The sequence below is a fragment of the Anas platyrhynchos genome, chromosome 11 (genome assembly GCF_047663525.1).
Source record: "Anas platyrhynchos isolate ZD024472 breed Pekin duck chromosome 11, IASCAAS_PekinDuck_T2T, whole genome shotgun sequence".
Lineage (NCBI taxonomy): Eukaryota > Metazoa > Chordata > Aves > Anseriformes > Anatidae > Anas > Anas platyrhynchos.
Genome location: NC_092597.1, coordinates 19,613,015 through 19,632,202, shown reverse-complemented (window position 1 = coordinate 19,632,202; position 19,188 = coordinate 19,613,015). Strand labels below are relative to the sequence as shown.

At 38.7% G+C, this 19,188-nt stretch overlaps 1 long non-coding RNA gene across 3 annotated transcripts; it reads left to right on the top strand.

The window, feature by feature from the left end:
* The first annotated feature begins 10,537 nt into the window (after nucleotides 1-10,537).
* Nucleotides 10,538-16,956, top strand: LOC106014395 (uncharacterized). Of its 3 annotated transcripts, XR_002398383.4 has the most exons (4): nucleotides 10,538-10,847; nucleotides 13,344-13,451; nucleotides 14,547-15,601; nucleotides 16,476-16,956. It is a non-coding gene; the product is annotated as an uncharacterized lncRNA (long non-coding RNA). The 3 variants fall into 3 exon arrangements; XR_001185699.5 differs by lacking the exon at nucleotides 13,344-13,451; XR_001185698.5 differs by lacking the exon at nucleotides 13,344-13,451 and having other exon boundaries at nucleotides 10,538-10,853.
* Nucleotides 16,957-19,188: the final 2,232 nt, after the last annotated feature.

Sequence of the window (19,188 nt, the reverse complement as noted above, 5' to 3'; positions counted from 1 at the left end):
ATGTACACCTTCATGCCTACATGTGCCATTCTGAAGACTCAGACCCACAGGTTGTATATTCCAGCTGTATGGCTGAAAAACAAACAAACAAAAAAAAAAAACTACAAACATGCATTAAAGTGTTAAAATCAGCTCTATTCATACCAGTGCATCCTACTTTGTATGACTTAAATTATACAAGACCCTCATGGATTGGAAACAGTGTATTATCCTTTTCACACCATCTATCTTACAAAGTGAATTTATGAATTCTATCTCTATACAAGGAAAATTATCTATTTTTCACATGGCTTTTTTTGTTTTGTTTTCTTTTTGTTTTTGTTTTGTTTTGTTTTGTTTTGTTTTCTTCCTGCTATTGATTTCTTTCAGGAGGGTTAGGGATGGTGCATTGGAAATAGTGGAATCTAGAAGCTTTCATCTGCCAGTGAGAACATCAGATAAACTGAGTCTCCAAGTTTGGAGGGAAGATGATTGACTGGGAAATGATTTAATAATAACTTCTCCATGTGGAATTCTCCTTTAAAATGTATCATGTTCTGTGTATGCCTACAGGTGTGTGAGTATATAAAAATAATAGATCTGGCTGAAAACTCTGCTTTGGCAGTTTTCAATCTTTCTGGGTTTGTTTCCCAATAGCAAGCAATTCTTTTCACTGAAAACGCTGACAACAATGAATTTGTTTACATGTCAATGAGGGGAAAAATCCTTCATTTGTTTTCACTACTGTCTTGCATTACTGTTTTATAGCCATGGCTATTAATTTTACCATTTGAAGTAGTGCCAGACAGTTAACCTGCACCACCATACCATAATAGATCCTGCCTATGTCATAAACATTGCCAGCAGAAGTTCTTGAGTACCTGTTCCTGGCCCCATTTGCCCACATGGCTGTGTTTGGATTAATATGTTGATGCCCTGGTCCTCTTCTTTGAAGACAAATGAATGATAATCAGACTCATGGCACTTGTTAATAATGAGTTTGCAGAGAGAGGGGAACCTCTATTTCAGGCTGAAGTTCACCTGACACCTGTGTCTTTGGGTCAAAGAGCAAAAGAAATGCACAGTTCAGTCCACCTGGGGGTGCTCCATCAGGGAAAGGCTCAGAGGCTCTCATGGCCCTTTGTCAAATCCTGACCTTCTCCTAGGACAGATCATATGTGCAGAGCAGCACTAATGTACATACAGAGGGTAGGAGGTGATTGCTAAAATTATAGCAGGCATTAGAAGCTCCTCAGCAGTGTTCTTAGCTCTTCTGGAGGTACTGGGGTGGGACTCTGAAATTTGGCATTGTGATGAGAGTCTTTTTTGTGCATTGTCACACATGATGTTTCCAATCAGCCTCCAAGTACTGAGAACCTCCTGAGGCAGCAAAACCCTTCGCCCTCCTGTTCAGCTCAGCAATGGCAGGCTCCCCCTTGGCAGGCATTTTCTGTACCCAAAATAAATAAATAAATGAAAACACAAACACCCCACAAGTGCGTCCCTCACATGTCTCCCTCCACCCTGTGTGAGAAAGCAGAGTGGAGGAAAAAAAAAAAAAGGCAGCCTGAAAACAAAAGTTAAAATCTTGCAGGTGGAGTAAGAAGAAAAATCTGCTCAGACAGAGAGACAAAACAAGCAACTGCTTAAGGGTTTTGGCAGTAAATGAAACTGCCCCCTTCCCCCTCCCCATTTGGAGCCTGGTTCAGCGTGTACTGGTGGTGGATCACAGTACCAGCCACACTGAGATGCAGGCAGACACTTCTGTCTCACCAGCTGCTCTGACAATCCATTTTCATAAAGTAACGGGAGGGGAAGCAAATCTGCAAGATGGAGCTCCCGGTCACTGTGCGAAAGCTTCTCCCCACACCGCCCTGTGCGTCAGGTGTCGGGGCTGTCAAGGAAGTTTGACAGGAGAGGAGGGTGGCTTTCCCTAAAACATACAGCAGCACCAGCCGTGATGCCTTTGACAAGTACCTGCACCCGGGCTTGAAGATATACAGGGGCAGCTGGGATCACGATGCAATTTTGGAGATCCCTACAGAAAAGCTGAAGTGCAGCACTGTGATTGATGACTGGAATAGGTATTCTTCCCACCAGGCAGTTAATGAGACAATCTCTCCACATTTGCTTGGGAAAACACCATCTTAAGAAAAAGAGCTCTGGCTACTTTAGGAATTAATAATGTGTTGTAAATTTTTTTCCCAAAGGAGAGGGTGTTAACCCTTGTAGTCTGCCCAGGCTAAGGAAAAATCTGGATAGTTATGTTCTGTCAACTTGTCTGCCTACATATATAATAAAGTATTGCGTGATACTATGCATTTTTATGCAGTTGCAATGATTCACCCAGCTAAGATATATTTCAATGGGGGAGAATAAAAGTGATTCTTTACATTTTGTTTGTACAAGCACCAAAGCTTGTAAAGCACTTTGGAGTCCATCTGGCTGAAATGTGCTATATATAAATGTAAGATTGTTATCACCAAAAACACATTCAGTATGGTGTTTCTCGCACATATTTTTTGTTAATTTCAGTGAACCAGTTCTTTTTAATGAATAATTTCCATTGGAAAGCTTTGTTTTCCCTGTAACATAAAGCTTTTTTGGTTTCAGTCCCTTGTCTGGTTTTCATTAGCTTTGCAACGAATTAGCCAAGAGGGCTTTTCCTCTCTTAGGTTGAGAAAGTACCGCTGGCATGTGTCTGAATTTTGTGGGAAAGAGCCTTTTTTTTCCCCTTTATTATTTTGATTATCAGTTCTGCTTGTATTCCATTGCAGATTCTTGCCATCTCACCAATAAATTGGGCCATGCAGAAGCTGCTGTCTGTGCACATGCATGTGCCTGTGCGCCTGCATATCACTTTCATGCTCATCACCATGTGGTTCCTATCTTTCTGGATACACTGCTTTAGAAACTATATAAATGTCTTCATGCTTGGAGCTGCTAGGAAGCGAATAGTTATAAAGAGACTGCTTTTGAGCTTGTGTGGATAGGTAATGGCTTCATTTCTAAATCTCAATTAATTCTTTTTAGAGGGTAGCCCTAAATACACCAGTAAAGTTTTGCTCATGCCTGCCCAAACAGTCACCAAACCCTTTTCCATATAATAGAACCTTCTTTTCAGGTCAGGTATATTAGCACTTCATCAACAGGGGGAAAACATTCTTGTGTTGAATTTTTACCCTGTAACAGATCTGGACTGTCTTTTCACTGACATCGTCTTCAATGCTGGAGCTGGCAGATATATGAACAGTGTTTCTCAGCACTCTGTACTATTCTATAGCCGTTATTAACTATACCACAACAGTATTCAGAAAAGTGTGGAGCACGATGAGCTCCACACTGATTATCCAAACCTTCCTAGAGAAAACTTCACAGAATAGGTTCCATCTTATTTGCTTTTGCTTGTAGAATTTTAGCAGGTACTAAGCATAAAGCTCTCATCCCATCCCAGACCAGTCAAGACAGGCAAACTATTGCTTATCACTTGAGTTTGCCAGAGAAGTATGTGTTTAAACAACCTTTGACTAGAGGGAAATCATTTAAATCAAAAGACGTGGTAAAGAAATTAAAAAAAATGTACATAAATAATATTACCTAATGTGTTACACCACATTTTACTTGCATATTAAATGTTTTTATAAGCCCCTTTATGACCTCCTCATTTGTGACTTCTGGGTCTTGTTATTATTAACTGAGTAGGGAGTATATCTTACTGTGTCCCAGATGCAGCTCCTTATGAATTCCTTCTTTCATACACTGAATAGTTTATGTATATGTATGTGTGTACTTTCTCTCCTAGTAGTTTTTGCAGTAGACAGAAATCACACACAATGTAATAGAGTTACATCACTCCTCCGGGCACCTTCCTTTGCACATCATTAGCTTCCAAAGATAGACACAGCCCTCCCAGACAGAGATGGCAAGTTGTCAGACTTGGGCAAAAATTTTTTTGTATGTGGAAAACACTGCTGTCGTAGAGCTGGAGCTGGATCATGGATAGAATGTGATCTGTACTCCTGCTTCAAACACTCCTACAGCTCTTAAATGGCCAGTGTCATAAAACCCAACATGAATTATTGCCTTCCAGCCAGCTTAGTATTTTCATCTGCAAACTTTTATTACATTGTTCAGCACTGACGTGAAATACTGGAGAGATTGCCCGGCTGCACAATGTACCCTCTTGTCCCCATCTGCACCAAAGCTGCCAGCTGCTCATGCACTGACTGAGAGCCCTAAGCATTTTGCAACTCCAACAACACTGGCATGCCAAGGTGCACAGGTGGTGCCTTGGTACGGCAGCAGTGAGGGACAGGTGCTTCCAGTAGGTTGTCAGAGACCAGTATATCTGGATCTACCTCCACACTAACATTCTCCAGGACCTTGAGGCAAAGTGCAAGCACTGGGAGTACTACCATGTTGTAATTGGTATTACAGTGTCTGGTGTAGAGATTTACACTTCTATTTAATAGTACTTTCTTATTTTCTACTATATGTAAGCCTAGTAATGTCATCATTAAAGATCAGAGTCCAAATCAAAAGACAAGGGCATTACTGCAAAGCAAGAATTAGAAGTTACCTTAAAGACAATTGTCTCTTCCATAGGTAAAAAAGACAATAATGAACTGAACAGAAAGAAAAATATCTATGGGAAGAATTATAGTTGAAAGATGAAAAAATTTTTGACGTGTTCTGGTTTCTAAAGTTTTAAGCTGACTTTCTAACCTATCTGAGCCCGTTGGTGTGACATTTTACCTCCATATCAGCTATCTGGTTCCAAGGGCTGATATTGTGATGTAGCACTCAGCTGAAGCCAGAATGGAATCTGGACCTATGAATTTGAGTTAAATTTAGCCAAAATCAATATACAGGGTAGTCTCCCAGTTCTATCCTGGAACTGTTCTGTAGGATCTGTTCTAATCACTATTCTAATATGAAGCTATGACTGGTTATTTGACTAAATGAGGTATCTAAATCCCATTAAATTAAGGACTTGGTTTCCATTTTTATGGAAACCTATTGAACAACTTTCTTTGACATCAGTGGGAACCAGGTCTGGTCCATGTGCTATATTCTATTCAGGCAGTGAAAATGGCAAGGAGGAGTGATGTTTCTGCCCAAAATTCATAATCTGTTTTTCAGACCTTCACAATATTTCAAACATATCTAATGTTCACCCATATTTCCTGGCTCCTTTTTCAGTGTTTCAATGAGAAGGGGATTAATGGATAAAATCTATTTTGCCATGTGTGCTAGTCCCTTTGAGTGACCATTTGTATATTTGAATGTTAGTAAATGATGAAAAGTTCAGTATCCATGGGAAGGTCATTTGAAAGTCTCAGAAAACAATTTTATATGCAAGAAACAAAAACACGATCCATTTCCCATTTCAATGGGCATCTTTTTAGTACGACAATGACCCACGAGTTTGGGGTTTGTAAAGCTTATTCTCTGTCATACAAAGGCTATTTTCAGTGCAGTTTCAAGGCTACAGGAAGGGTTAACCTCTCGGCTGCCCTCCCACGCTGTGTTTTGATCGGTGCCCCAAGCTACAGGACAGATATCTCTTTGTTTTTAGTCTTTAATATCCAATTCCCAATTCACTTGTGTAGATGATGGGTCTCTACAAAACACCCTTTGTATGAAGTAAGAGATGCAGCACTTACTCCGCAACTGACTTTTAATACTTGACTTTTTCTTCTTACTTCAGAAAGCACCTGCCTGAGGAGCTTGATGACTAAAGAGCCTTTCAAACTCCCTGCCACCATTTTTAGATCTGGCGTACTTCATAAGAGACTGAACACCATTGTGGCTACTGCTAAGTTGCATGGGTAAAAAGGAACTGATGGTGTTGATGCAATTGTTAGAGGATGAGTGGATGTCAGGAACTACTGCAATAATTGGAACAGCTATGGGGAAGTCTGAAACTTGAGGCTGAGACCATGGAGCTTTATGGAAAGGCAGCTGAAAGTGGGATATTCATTCTCATCACTAATGGGCTGGGTATTGCATCCTGGAAAGACAGAAAGTTAGATTGTCATATTTTTATATTTTTGTTTGTTTATTAATCATCAAAGGTTGTGTTCAAGGGTAAAGATAGTATAGGATAGGGCTGAACAGACAGGAGACCAATTTGTATATAACTTCTGAAAGCTGGCAGTGAAGTCTCTTCAACTTAGAGTTATACCAAACTGTCAAAGATCAGTACAGAGCATCAGATCAATATTGATGATGAGGCATCCATACAGAATGAAATTTTCACTTATCTGAGACTGAATTAAACCTTTGACACACCTGAGATGTTACTATTGTCTCTTACTCTGACTCTTATGCAGGAAAGACACAAACATCAGTTGTAGATTGTGGTTAAGAGATTTGATGGAGCAGAAAACAAGCATTGAGAATCAAACTTTAATTTATAAGTTCATAAGTGAAAAGCAGGTCTTTGTTCTTCCTTCTTGTTCGCAGCATCTAAAGCCTTGAGGAATAAACACTTCTATAGTCAACTTGTTTATAACCTTATGGTAGGTTTTGTTTATTTGGCACATGTGTAAATCTCACGGTTATAGCAAGAAATAAAAAGAAAAAAAGAAATCAGAGTTGATTACAGACACTGGTGATGTGGCTGGGAAACAATGGATGCTTTGTGAGGAAAATCTCAAGGCAGCCCGGAAATACACAGGAAATAAAATAAAATTAAAATTAAAAAAAAAAAAAAAAAAAAAAAAAAGGAAAAGACAAACAAAGCATGAGAGGGAATGAGAGATTTCTTATGCAAACACATTAACCACTTTGCCTTAAGTCCGCATTGCATATAACCGAGTAAAGAAATTTCTCTCAGTGCAAAATGCTCTGTGGTTGTTTAGTTTTTTTTCATTTGGTGGATGTTCTTTAGCAGGGAAAAAAATGCATAAAGCAGTTCTTCCAGTAACCTCTGACTCTTTCTCGCCATGTCTCTCTCTTGCTTTCGCTCTTGTTCTGTTTTTATTTATTCCCTGCAAATACAATGGAGAATAAAAATGTGGTAGGACCTGCTGGCGGCAACTATGGCCTCCGGATCCAAGCTGACAAAAATGTCAAGAAACTGACAGTAAAATATGCGAATAAAATCCCTGTGAACAAGAAGAAAACTCAGGCTCACACTACTACTCTCTACATTGTGGCTTTTGAGAGTATTCCTATCAGTAGCTATGACTTTCTCATTAAAAAAACAAAAAAAAAAAAAAAAAAAAAAAACCATATACATTCATCATATGTATTGTCTTCTAAAATCTTTCATCAAAATCTCATGGGGGGAAACAGCACACAGAAAGATAGGAAAGCAAGAGACATTTAGGGCAAGGGGATCAGAGAAGAGCTGACATTCGATGGAGAGAGAGAACTGCATGCCGAGCACCAGACATATGGATCCTGTATGAAGCTGCAAGGCAGACAGACTTCTGCTGCTCCCTTCTGTGATCATGAGATGAGGGAGATGAATAAGAAATGTCTAGGAAAGCAAACTCCTAGGAACACTCAACTATCCAATGAAGAATGTGTTCTTTATCCTACCTGATGGGGAATCTTTGCTTTGAAAAGATCATCACCTTCAGGTGGATCTTGGAGTTAGATAGATGGAAGGGACTGGGATGGTTTAGTCCGAAAGAGATTAACCAAAGCCTGAATGTGGTCTTTCAATACGTAGGCATACGTGTAGGGAGATAAAGAATAAAAGATTTCACCACAGGTAGAATGAGAAATAACAGGCTTAAAAAAGCTGTGAAGAAGACTTAGTTTGGAAGAAGTTTACTGCCATTAAGATACTTTAATCACCAGAAGAAAATAATTGTGCAATTTCTACCTTCTAAGTCTTTTAGGAAAAATAAATAAATAAATAGCAGAAGCCTCTTTCTGAAGGACATAAGCACAGTTAATCTTGTTTGGGAAAGGGTGGCATGGACTCTGATGTTCTTTACAGTCTTAGTTTCTGTGCTTTTACTGCAGGAATCAGCTAACTAGGCAGAAGGATTTTACATTGCTAATCATGGACGAAAACAAGTTCTTGCCATGGAGACATAGAACTGCAGAACAGGAAGGACTAAATTCCCTTCTTGACTCCTACAAACTGTCCCCACAGCCTTGAGCAAGCTGTCTCTTCTGCTCTGTGCACATAGCATGGGAACCGGATCTTCTGCTTCAGAAAGGGGAAGTTGAGGGTGAAAATACTTTCCCGTGCAGAGTACTAGCATGAAAGCCTATATGCCACTTATGTTGTATTTAGAGCTCTTTTGAGACCTAAGAGAAACTGAAGTGGTGCAAAGTCTTTAGCTGGATTTTTTTATTTATTTTTTTTTATCAGAAGAATGTTTCACCCTGCTATCTGAGAGATGTGCAAATATTCACTGAGGGGGTGTCATAAAAAGGTCTATAAATAATCAAATATGAGCCCCCATATGAATTATGCATGGGATACTTATAGAAAACGTGAGTGTCTTGCATTAGAAGAAATCAGAGCAGTGCCACCGAAATCACATTGCTATTTCTATGAGGTATTAACTGAAAGCTACAAGACCTCATTTTTAAAACAGGCTACAACAGGTGCTTGCAGGTCTGTTCAGATAAAAATTGTGGCTTTGTGGAGGCAAATATTAAGAAGTCTCTAAAATGTGTTAATTTATTATGAATAGAAAGTAGTTTGATGTTACTTTTTAAGAAAAACAGTCACAATACAACATTCATTAGTCCCTAAGTGAGACAGGGGCTTGTCAGTCAATTAGATTTCTGACCCTTAAATCATGTATGCTCTTCTGAAAATTCTGCATTCTGCACCTGGAGGTGAGAGGTGCAATATCAGTAAAATGTTTTACTTACTATTCATTTTATTGAACTGCCTTGCTATTAGCACTAATACTTCATTTACTCTCACTAAGTTAAACCTAGAAACAGGAAAAAAGAAGGGGGAAGAGGGGTGCATTATAAAACGGTTTATCATGGAACATATCACCAATAGACTTTCCTGATATCGGAACAGAGCCCTGTTGGTACCAAACAAAAAATAATTTATTTACAGAAAGTCCTTGAGTTGAGCTTATTTTCAATTTGATTCAACAAAGTCCAGTGAAGGCAGGAGCTTGCTAGAAGTTTTTCCAAATAACCATTCCCCATCTTCCTCTAGTATTGATACTTTCATTATTTAAATGTTCCACTCCATATTTTATCTAATAGTGACTACAGAATCAAACTTACCCTCTTCTCTGATGGACTACAAATAGGCAGAATGCCCTCTCCTATTGTCCAAAAGGTAAATAGCCCAAAGGATGAAAATTCTTATCAGTAAAATGAAGGACAATATTATTAAAGTCTTCCCATCCCTGGTCCACGTACTGCCCACAGATGGAACCTTAATACTAGCTTTTTGGATGGTTGCCTGGGGGTCAAGGTGGTCAAAAATGTACTGCCATGTTTACCACATTTTCAATATCAGCTAAGTAGGACTAGTTATTACTCGCTGACACCAGAGAAAATGAAGAATAATTCCATCAATGTCAATGCCATTACAACATCATAAAATTGGCATAAGTTAGTAAAAAACTGGGCCTACTGCTCTGAGGTTCTTTCATCTCCTCTGCATGTTCCCTAATTTGTCATTACTAGAATAGTTGCTATAACTATCCTGATGAAAATATAAAAGAGAGACTTGCATGGCCCATAAACTCAATGAACCATTAAATAGGTGACAATAATCTTGATAGAAGTTTGGAATATTTAATTAGCACAAAAATGCACTTAGTGAGTGAGTTCAATTGCTATCACGGGTACTCCTCAAAATAATAGCTGAAGATTTTATGTGTCCATGAAATGCCTTAGAAGACATTTAAGAAAAGAAACAGACAATATTTCATGTATTAATTGAGGATCAGACATATCTGTAAGTGCCCAGTAATAAGCATTTCCAAGGAAAGTTAACCTAGATCTCCTGGAATCCCAAAGGTGACTTCGTTACACCTGAAGTCAAATCATTCATTGGCAACTTTTCAGTAGCAGAAGCTCATAAAAATACAGCTGAACAGCAAATACTTAGTCTTTTCAACAAACCAGGGTCCACCTACCAACAGAAGATTTCGTAAAGAATAAAAGAAAATAAAAAAATCATTGGAAATGATGTAATAATTTTCCATTTTAGGAACTTTCTTCCCACTTGTAGTTGCCTAACAGAAGGTTTCTGTTCATATAGTTTCAGTACTTTGTATAATTTTCAGTAGCAGGAATCTGTTTATACCAATATTTTCTTCCTGTGTAACATTGCCTCCATTGGTTATGATGAAAAGACTTGTGTACATCTAGATTAAGCAGTATAGAATAGAAGAGTGTTTTTAATAGTTCTGTCTTTGGCACTTGTGCTGTTACTCTTGAAATATCACACCCACTTTCTGTCATCCACAGGTGAGATTGTGTCTACATTGAAATGTACTGCAGAATAATCAGAAAGGTTCTGTATGGTGAAGCAACTAATGCAGAGCACCTGGTGTCACTTTAGCAGTTGGAGCTCATTAGGGTTGGAGCACTTAGTTATATCCAGAAGGGGAGTCCAGTCTGGGCCTTCTGACATGGATCACGATGTGATTCAAAGGAGATTAAGTAAGGATGATTAAGCAATTTGCTACAAAAATATTCTGCTGATCTGAAAACAAAACAAAAAACTAATAGCGTAGCACCCTGAAGATGCTGGAAAAAAAAATATGTTGTTGGGTGAATGGGGGAGGGGAGTAGAGGGAGGAGGTGTTAGAGGATAGCTCATGAATGAACAAAGGATTGCGAAACATTTTGGAGAAAGAGCCTTAAGGAGCTGTTGGAGACAAGATAAAGCACTGACTTGATCTCAGTCAGAAGTGAGTGTAAGTACTTTGTCAAGTACCAAATGCTGCTACTTTGGCTGGAGATTGAAATTAGAGGAATTTAGATCAGAAACATGATACATGCATGTAAATTTATATATAGCTATGTATGCATGTGTATATGTATGTGTATATGTGCATATATATGCATATGTACATGAATACGCTTTTACAACAAAGGTAAATTTTAATGTAGAGTAACAACATTTACTCCTATTATACTTTTCATTGCCTATTGCTAACAATTTTCTGATTAAAATAATATCTCTCCAATTCCCTTCCATGATAACTTTATGTTAGCCTCAGCTGTTGGACTTAAAACAGAAAAAGAATTCAAAGAAATCTTATGACCTCTAATATGTGGGCAAGCAGAATAGAGATCTGCAACAATCTTTTTGCTATTAACTTCTGTGAATCTGTCATTCACAAGCTGCAAGCTGAAAGCTGATACCCCATACATTGCGGTGACCGTTCTAGGACATCTCTACTAACAGATGTTTCTATTCTTGTCCAAACACCTTCCTTCGAAGTTCTGTTCTCACTGTGACCTTCATACCATAACTTGTTATCTTTCTGGCAATGTTTCCAGAGTAGTTTCATGGAGCAAAGCTGCTAAAATAATTTGTATATAGGTCAGATAAATATTCATAAATGTTTGCCTGCTCATCAGTACTAGAACAGACTGTCGAACTTCTTGATGATTTGTCACCTTTCTTGTTGCAATAGATACAACATCTGGGCAAATTTTTTTATTTCTCCCTTTTCCTTAGAACTACATGGATCTTACAAAACCCAAAGTGATTTCTGCCACAAACTTTACTGTAAAGCGAGGCTCTTCACTCATCATCTACCTCAATTAGATGTTAATTACCTTAACGTGATTTTTATCATGTTTATTTTTTTTTTTTCTTTCTGACTATATCAAGTGTTTTTTTCTCTACTTTTCCTCTTATGCTTGTCAGTGTGCAACAGTCAACTTGAAGCTTTTGCCTGACATTTGGTGGTCCAGATGCTCATATTGCTGCTTGACCTGCAGGTGTTCTTATCATTGGAAATAAATTAGTTACCGTGTTAATACTTACATCATCTTACTTATGGAGTTAGCAAAGTCTTGTCTTACAGTGTCTGTAGTGAGCAGGAGAGGTGTCTGTTGCAGGGACTCTCCTGTGTAGCACAACTAGACCCCCCGGCAGAAATGATGGGTATTATGGTGGCTTTCAAAGCTTGGTGATTTCCATTTGTCTATATTTGATTGTGTTAAAATTTGAACAATGAAACTTTCTTGTTACTGTAGTGACGCTTGGTTTCATTACAGTTTGTTCATGGATCTTTGGAGATAGTGGGAAGAAGGGTTAGAAAAAAATGTTTCTTTGATTTATACCAACAGAAATATTTCAAGAGAAAAAACAGTCTGTTTTAGTTAAGCCAGTTACACTTGCACTGCTGATTTATTCATCTGAATTTACTTTTGTTTAAGAAAAAATAAAATGCTTGACTGTATAGCTAAGAAAATGCAGGCATAGCAGACCTAATTGCAGCTTTTCCTCATGACTGTAAAATTAGGGGCTAGATTTAGTTTCTCAGAGTCACGCTCTTCTCCAGGCCTTCAGAAGGCATCTATACACCATGGATAAATACTTTAGGAAAGAGGGGTTGAATGGCTAACACTGAAGTGATCTTGAATCTCAGTTAATGGCCATGAGATCTGGAGAAAGAAATGACCACACTTTATTTTCTAACCAGGAACTGCAGCTGTGGGAACAAACAGCATGTAATAAACACTTGAATCAAAGTTTGTGGGAGTTTTGTTATTGACTTTGAAGTAGGCAAGTCTGAGGCCTTTACTATGGAAGCTGTGATTCTGTTTGTGGTTTTTTAATGGCTAAAATATCCCACGGTCAGCTTGAGAGTAAGGATTTCATTTTTGGTCTTAAAAAGAAAGGCATGAAGGAGAATTCCATATTGTTGTGCAGTCTGCCTTTTATTTTGAAGGGCATTTAAAACAAAATAAAATAGCATAACTTGTGTGAAGAGAGTTGTGTTTAGGAAAAAAAAGTTCAAAAAATACCATGCATGATTGATCTCAAGTCTGCTTGCCGATCCAAAGACAACACAGCACGGCAGTCAAATATACATTTTATGGGCTTTTGTCTGTTTTGCAATAACAGTGGAAAGCATTCTTTAATTAAAATTTAAAACCGTAACTGATTAATTTTCTGTGTAAACAATCCCTGTAAACATGGAAAGTCAGCATTTTAAGGGCACAGAGGTATAAATTCTGCTTCCTCTCCTGGCTGCTCAAGGGAAAGATGGCAAGAAGGGAGGGGGAGTTCAGAAAGAGACCCAGGAGGGGGGGAAAAAGTTCAAGGCCTTGGTGTTCCGTACTCAGCGTACACCAGCTGCAGGATCTCGCCTGCTGCCCATTTCTCTGTGCAGGAATGTTGGCATAGACTCCCTGGTCTCTCTGGGATATGATTTATTCTCTCTCAGATGCTGGAGGCCCATTTTGGAGCACCCATTCTCCCCACGAAGAGACACTCTGGCAGTAAGTTGTGCAGAGGGATGTGCAGCTCTTGCAAGATGGGAAGAATGATCTGGGTACATTCTCTGTGGTTATTTCAACTTCTGCTGGTGAGAGTGATAAAATGGGATTAATTGCAGCTCCTTTCTTACTTGTCTCAGCTTTCATCGTCATTTTGTTATCATCTTCCATAGGGTGTTCATGGAAAGCTTGACAAATGTTAACATCTAGGTTATCAGAAATACTTTTCTGAGAGATCTAGGTAACCACAACATAAGGACTCTGCTGAAGTTGCTAAAGTCTTATGATCAATGCCCACCTTACCCTTCTCTGGGTGAGAAAAACAACCAGTAGCTATTGCTGCGAGTGAGCAGATAAAGTCTGAGGTTTCCCATTGGCACTGCAGCATAGTGGAGTTATCCTTTAGGAAAAGATCTCAACATGCATAATAAGTGGAAGGGCTTCCACCAACAAAAGAAACATTAGATCTGACAATTAGGATCCGCTTTCCCACCCTCACAAAGTAAGATAATACTTCACACAACAGTTTTAGCCATATCAGTGACCAATGGCTTCAATGAGACTGCTTTTGGGGTAAGATATCACTCTGAGTAAGCATCACAGTAGTAAGACTATGCTGATATTTCAAAGGTTTTTTGTTTTGTTTTGTTTTTTCCTTTTATTTTTTTTCAGTTAGAGGATAAAAAACATTCATCAACACTTTTCTATGCTCTGTTTCTTTGCCCAACTCTTGTTAAGTGTGAGCACATCCAATGCAATGATTCAAAAGTGTCAAGTGAAAGCTCTGTGGGTGAGATGAGTTGCAGGCACTCTGTCTTTTATACAAGTGTCTTTCCACCTTATATAAAAGCCTATAGAAATCAATAATAAACAGAAATAAATTATGCTTTTGTTACTACTGCTTTGCCTGCGGACTTAGAGGATTTTTATCAATTATATTAGATTACGTTGTAGGAAAGGAAAGAAAAGGAAAGGAAAAGATGAGTTTGAAATATGTCTCTGATAAGACTGGAAGGCTTTGTTGGCTCACATGAGAGTTATTTCATGTAATGCATGAGCATTTACCACCGTGGCCATTACAACTCCCTTGCCTTAACTGAACATGAATCTGATTTTTGTTCACACTTTCTCCATTCTTTGTCATTTTGCAGAAACCAGAATGCAATATTTCTCCCTGATAACACTCTTTCCTGCCTCTCCCCAAACAAGATTCCTCAAGAGACAAATTCCTCCGGAGGTCCAGTGCTGTGAAACATTTGTAAGGATGTCTCCCACCACTCCAGTCTTGGAAAGAATCATGCCATCTCACACAGACCCTGCAGTTATTTGGTGAAACAGATCCAACTAAAGTCAATGGTAAAACATCTGTTGGAGTTTTACCCAGGAACTTTAATGGAGCCAGGATGTCAGCCACTGAATTTTGGCACTCTGTAGTAGACAAATATTGTGATCTGAGATTCTCAAGACAGCTGGCCTCCAACCTTCCTGTCTGCACACTAGAAATAATTCTGGAGTTTATCAGTTCTGTACCATAATCAGTTCATCCAGCCATAAAACCTATTGGTGTCCTTGTTTAACCATTTATCTACCTCCATACCCTCTAATATGGCTATTAACTTTCCTACTCTAATTAGTTATATTTTTATCAATACAAGGTTGGATTTAAGGGAATAAAGCTTTTTCTGCCAAACTATTTGTCCCCAGGGTTTCTAAATCTTCCTTTCTTTACTATCACTGAAAAGGGATCAAAGTGAAACTCAGGAGACATATGTGGAACTTCCTTCTGGAAGCAGGGAATGTAGGTTATATTCAAGGTGTGATGGGGAGCAATTTAGCTAAGCGGGAACACTAACATGTTACAGAGTGCTACACAGGCAATTTCTCATGGTTGTGCTCCCAGCATTCTGAAATACACACAGGCCAGCAGAGGGTGGAAAATATTGGAAAAACCAAGGCAGAAGTGGTGTAACCCCTAAGGATTGGCTCCTCCATGCTGAGAGAGATTTACTGTAGCTGTTGCAAAGGCTGTTTGTTGAAGAGAAGATTAAACAGGAGACCCTATTCAGAGCTAGTGGTCACTTAGAAGATCTTGGAAGCATTCCTGGACAAGGACACAGCCAACCAAAGCTCAAGCTGAGCCTCGCAAAGCCATCCCTACTGCACACAAAAGCACCAGGAGCTGTTCCCATCCCATATTCAATTCAGCGTAAGTACTCTTTTAAATGTTAGTGAAAAGGAATATCAGCCAGGCACAAAAAAGGACAATTACGTTATAGTTTTGAACTAAAAAGCCAATCTTTCTGCATTGAAATGAAACCTGAAAGGCACAAGCAAGGGGGTTAGAAGAGGAGGGACTGGGAAAAGGGGGGTGGGGTGAGGACCGAGATGAGAAAAAGACTTCAGAAGCTCCGGCATTTGCTCAAGAGCCCTTATGTCTCTGAATGGTGCTATTTCTCTCATGCTACAGAGCCACAAAGTTGATTCCACCCCCACCCCCCCCCTTCCTCTGGCAACGCGAACAAGATCATAAACGTCAGATGCAGTCTTGTCGCTTTAATGGTCTCATGGCTATGAATAAAAATGGCGCGGTAACAGATTTGTTAATTGACTTTATGTGCAACTGGCATACATTAGGCAGCTCCGTTAACACCGCTCACAAAGCTGGATGTGTTGCTGTTCTCTCCCACCGCCATCGAATTAAACTTTTAACAGTTGAGAGACCAGAGGGTTAAGCCTAGGAGGCTGGAGTGATATTTTCACTGCCTTTGATGACACACTAAAATACAGAACGTCTCATTTTGCAGCAGAACATTGAGTCTGCGAAGCCGATGTACATGTGGTTACTATTTGCAGAATTTGGCATTTTCTATGAATAGCATAAAACAGGCAGTGGATCAGCTGTCATGTTTTGACAGGGTTGTCCTTTTTTTCCGAATGCCATTCTTTTTTTTTTTCTTTTTTCCTTCTTTTTTTCCTCCCTTTTATGCCACAAACCACTTTTTTTTTTTTTTCTTTTTTCAGTTTTCCAAAGAAATCTATAAGTTGCTGAATATTATATTAAAGACAGTTTTTGCTCACAGGTCCAAAGGAATGAAAACCCTGCTATTATGAGAGACTGTGAACTCCAGGATGATGGTAGAAGGGAATAGCATCTGCGCATATGGACCAGTATAAAGGATTTAATCAAACATCAAATTTTTTTAAAAACAGATTGCACAAATATCCACCAGGATTGATGTCCACCTGAAAATCATCACGCCATGACAGGAGTTTTTTGAGATGTGCCCTTGGGATCTCTACTTGAAGCCTATGATTCTTTGATCTCCTTAGGGCTAATGAACTTATCTTGTCCCTTCTTTGAGATCAAGATTGAGAGTCTATTTTTGAGACACTGATGTCTGTGAGGTCTTACACTAAATATTTTAGTATCTCCATTTTTATACACTATTTCTAAAATGATGAGATGTTTTATCCCACAGTTTGATAGTGTCTGTCAAGTTGGACTATAACCTTAATCATGATTATATGCAAAAAAAAAAAATAAAATCCTGAAAATATCAACACGTATCCAGTGCCCAACTCTCTGGCTGACCCTCCAATCTGCTCACATCATGAACGCATAAACAGTGCATTTGATCATTAATTTCTTTGCTGATGTATTTTGGAAGAGTAGATTTGAAGTGTGCATCCCTGGGTAAAAAGCCATCAGAGCGCTTCTCCTCTATTTGCTCCTTGTAGGGGTGGACGGAGCAGCTGGGTCCTGGTCTACATGCATTGCGGATTTGGTGGGATATCAGTGTTGACCCCACACTGGAAACTCATGGCAGTGTGGCCAGGCTTTGCCAACAGCCTTGACATTTCATGTCACAGGACAGCCAGTACCAAAGCATGAGTGAGGGCTCCAGGAAAGCCAGGAAAGACAAAAGAAGTAGATCTAAACAATAGAGTTATTGCTTAAACTCTAAGCACTCTCACTCCCATCTGTTCGCCCTCACCTCCTAGGCATCTCCTTCACCTTCACGCACCACAGAGGTTGGCTTGGCTTATTCTCTCTTGAACACATTCATATTTTAGGATGCCAGATTCAGACATTTGTTATGGCTATTGGCACCCTACCTCACATCCAGAGCTAAAGATTCCTGCCTCTATGGATATTTCCCTTTTTCTTCGCTCCCATTTTATAAACATCACCATATTTGACCAGAATAAATCTCTCAGTGGTCAGAAGTAAACAGGGAAATTAATTATTTTGATAGTCAATTTTCATGTCAGTGTGGATTTTATTTGTTTGTTTTGTTTTCGGTGGATCAGGTAGTGACTTGGTGATCTTAGAGGTCTGTTCCAACTTAAATGATTTTCTGATTCTGCAGATTGACCATAATCTTCTGCTCTCGGTGCTATTCCTCAGATCCTCTGATTCTCTCAAACTTTTGCTAAAAGTTTCCTATGGTGGTTTGAAGAAACAAAATGATTTAATAAGATAAGTGGTAAGAGAAATGCAAAAGGAAATAAATAGTCTAATTTGAAATGACTGTCTTAGTGGTACTTTTGGAAATAAGATAGTTCATTCCATTCCACAGCCAGAAGCACTTTTATTCCTGAAAACAATTGTATGATGTCTGCAACCAGGAGACATGTGTCTGTAAGAGGTGATTCCTTCCAATTCAGCTTTTTGCCCAACAATTTTTGCTGCTTCCTTATCATCTTTCTTTCTGTTTTAAATTTTCTAGATAGCTTGTCTTGGTAAAAGCACATTTCAGGTCAGATGCAGGCTGATCATGGAAGCTTTTAAACCCCCTTGCTGACCTGGAATTAGTAGATTCATGCAACTTTCCACCAAAACCAGTACACCATAAAATAAGTGTTTTACGCTACACTGGTATTGCTGGCAATGCATAAAATAAATGTATGTGCAATGCCATAACTTCAGTCTAAAATACTACCTACAAATTTAATAGAAGAATAGATATTGCTTCAGTTGTACAGTGTCTAACACGGTAAGTTTTTTCTTGGTTGTTCTTTATACATTATTTGTCTAAACGCTTAGTGACACTGAACAGACAAGACACCTACATGGATATACATGCAGTAAACTTCCACAGCTCCATGACATCCCATATCATTGTAACAGTAAAATACAGCCCTGTTACCCACTTAGCTGTGGACTGGAATAAACTTTCTGTTTATCGTCTATTCACTCATCTTCCAAATGTCTCATTAATGTTGTTTTTCTCAGTGTCTTGATGTTAATCTTTCAGTATTTTATCCCAGAACTTATGATAATGAAAAATGAGTCTGAATCCTAACTAATACAGCAGATTCTGAATATTTAGAGGACTGCATTCTAATAGACAGATTCAAAGTAACCTTCACTTTCAAACTTGAAAAGAAAGTTGTGTTTCCTTCTATCTGGTTTAGAATAACCAGAAATAAAACTGGCCAGAAGTGTGTTCAGCTATGCACCAACTATGCTCACCAAAGCATCACAATGCCCACACCTAGTCCTCTATGTCTGAATAGGAGGGTTTTCCTCCAGGTTTAGCAGAAAAAGGAAATTAGCTGTTGGCAATGGATGAGCGGGATATATAAGACAATGGAGAATGAAATACTTGGAAGTTAGGGTGTGTGTGTTTTCTTTTTTTTTTTTTTTTAATTTTATTTATATATTTATTTTCTGAAAATGCATTTCATTGTGAAACTTTTCTTACATTTTAGATCATATATTCAGTTGTGTAAATTTCATATCTGAAAAGGCAATAAAATATTTTTACTTGAATGTATTTTTCCATATAT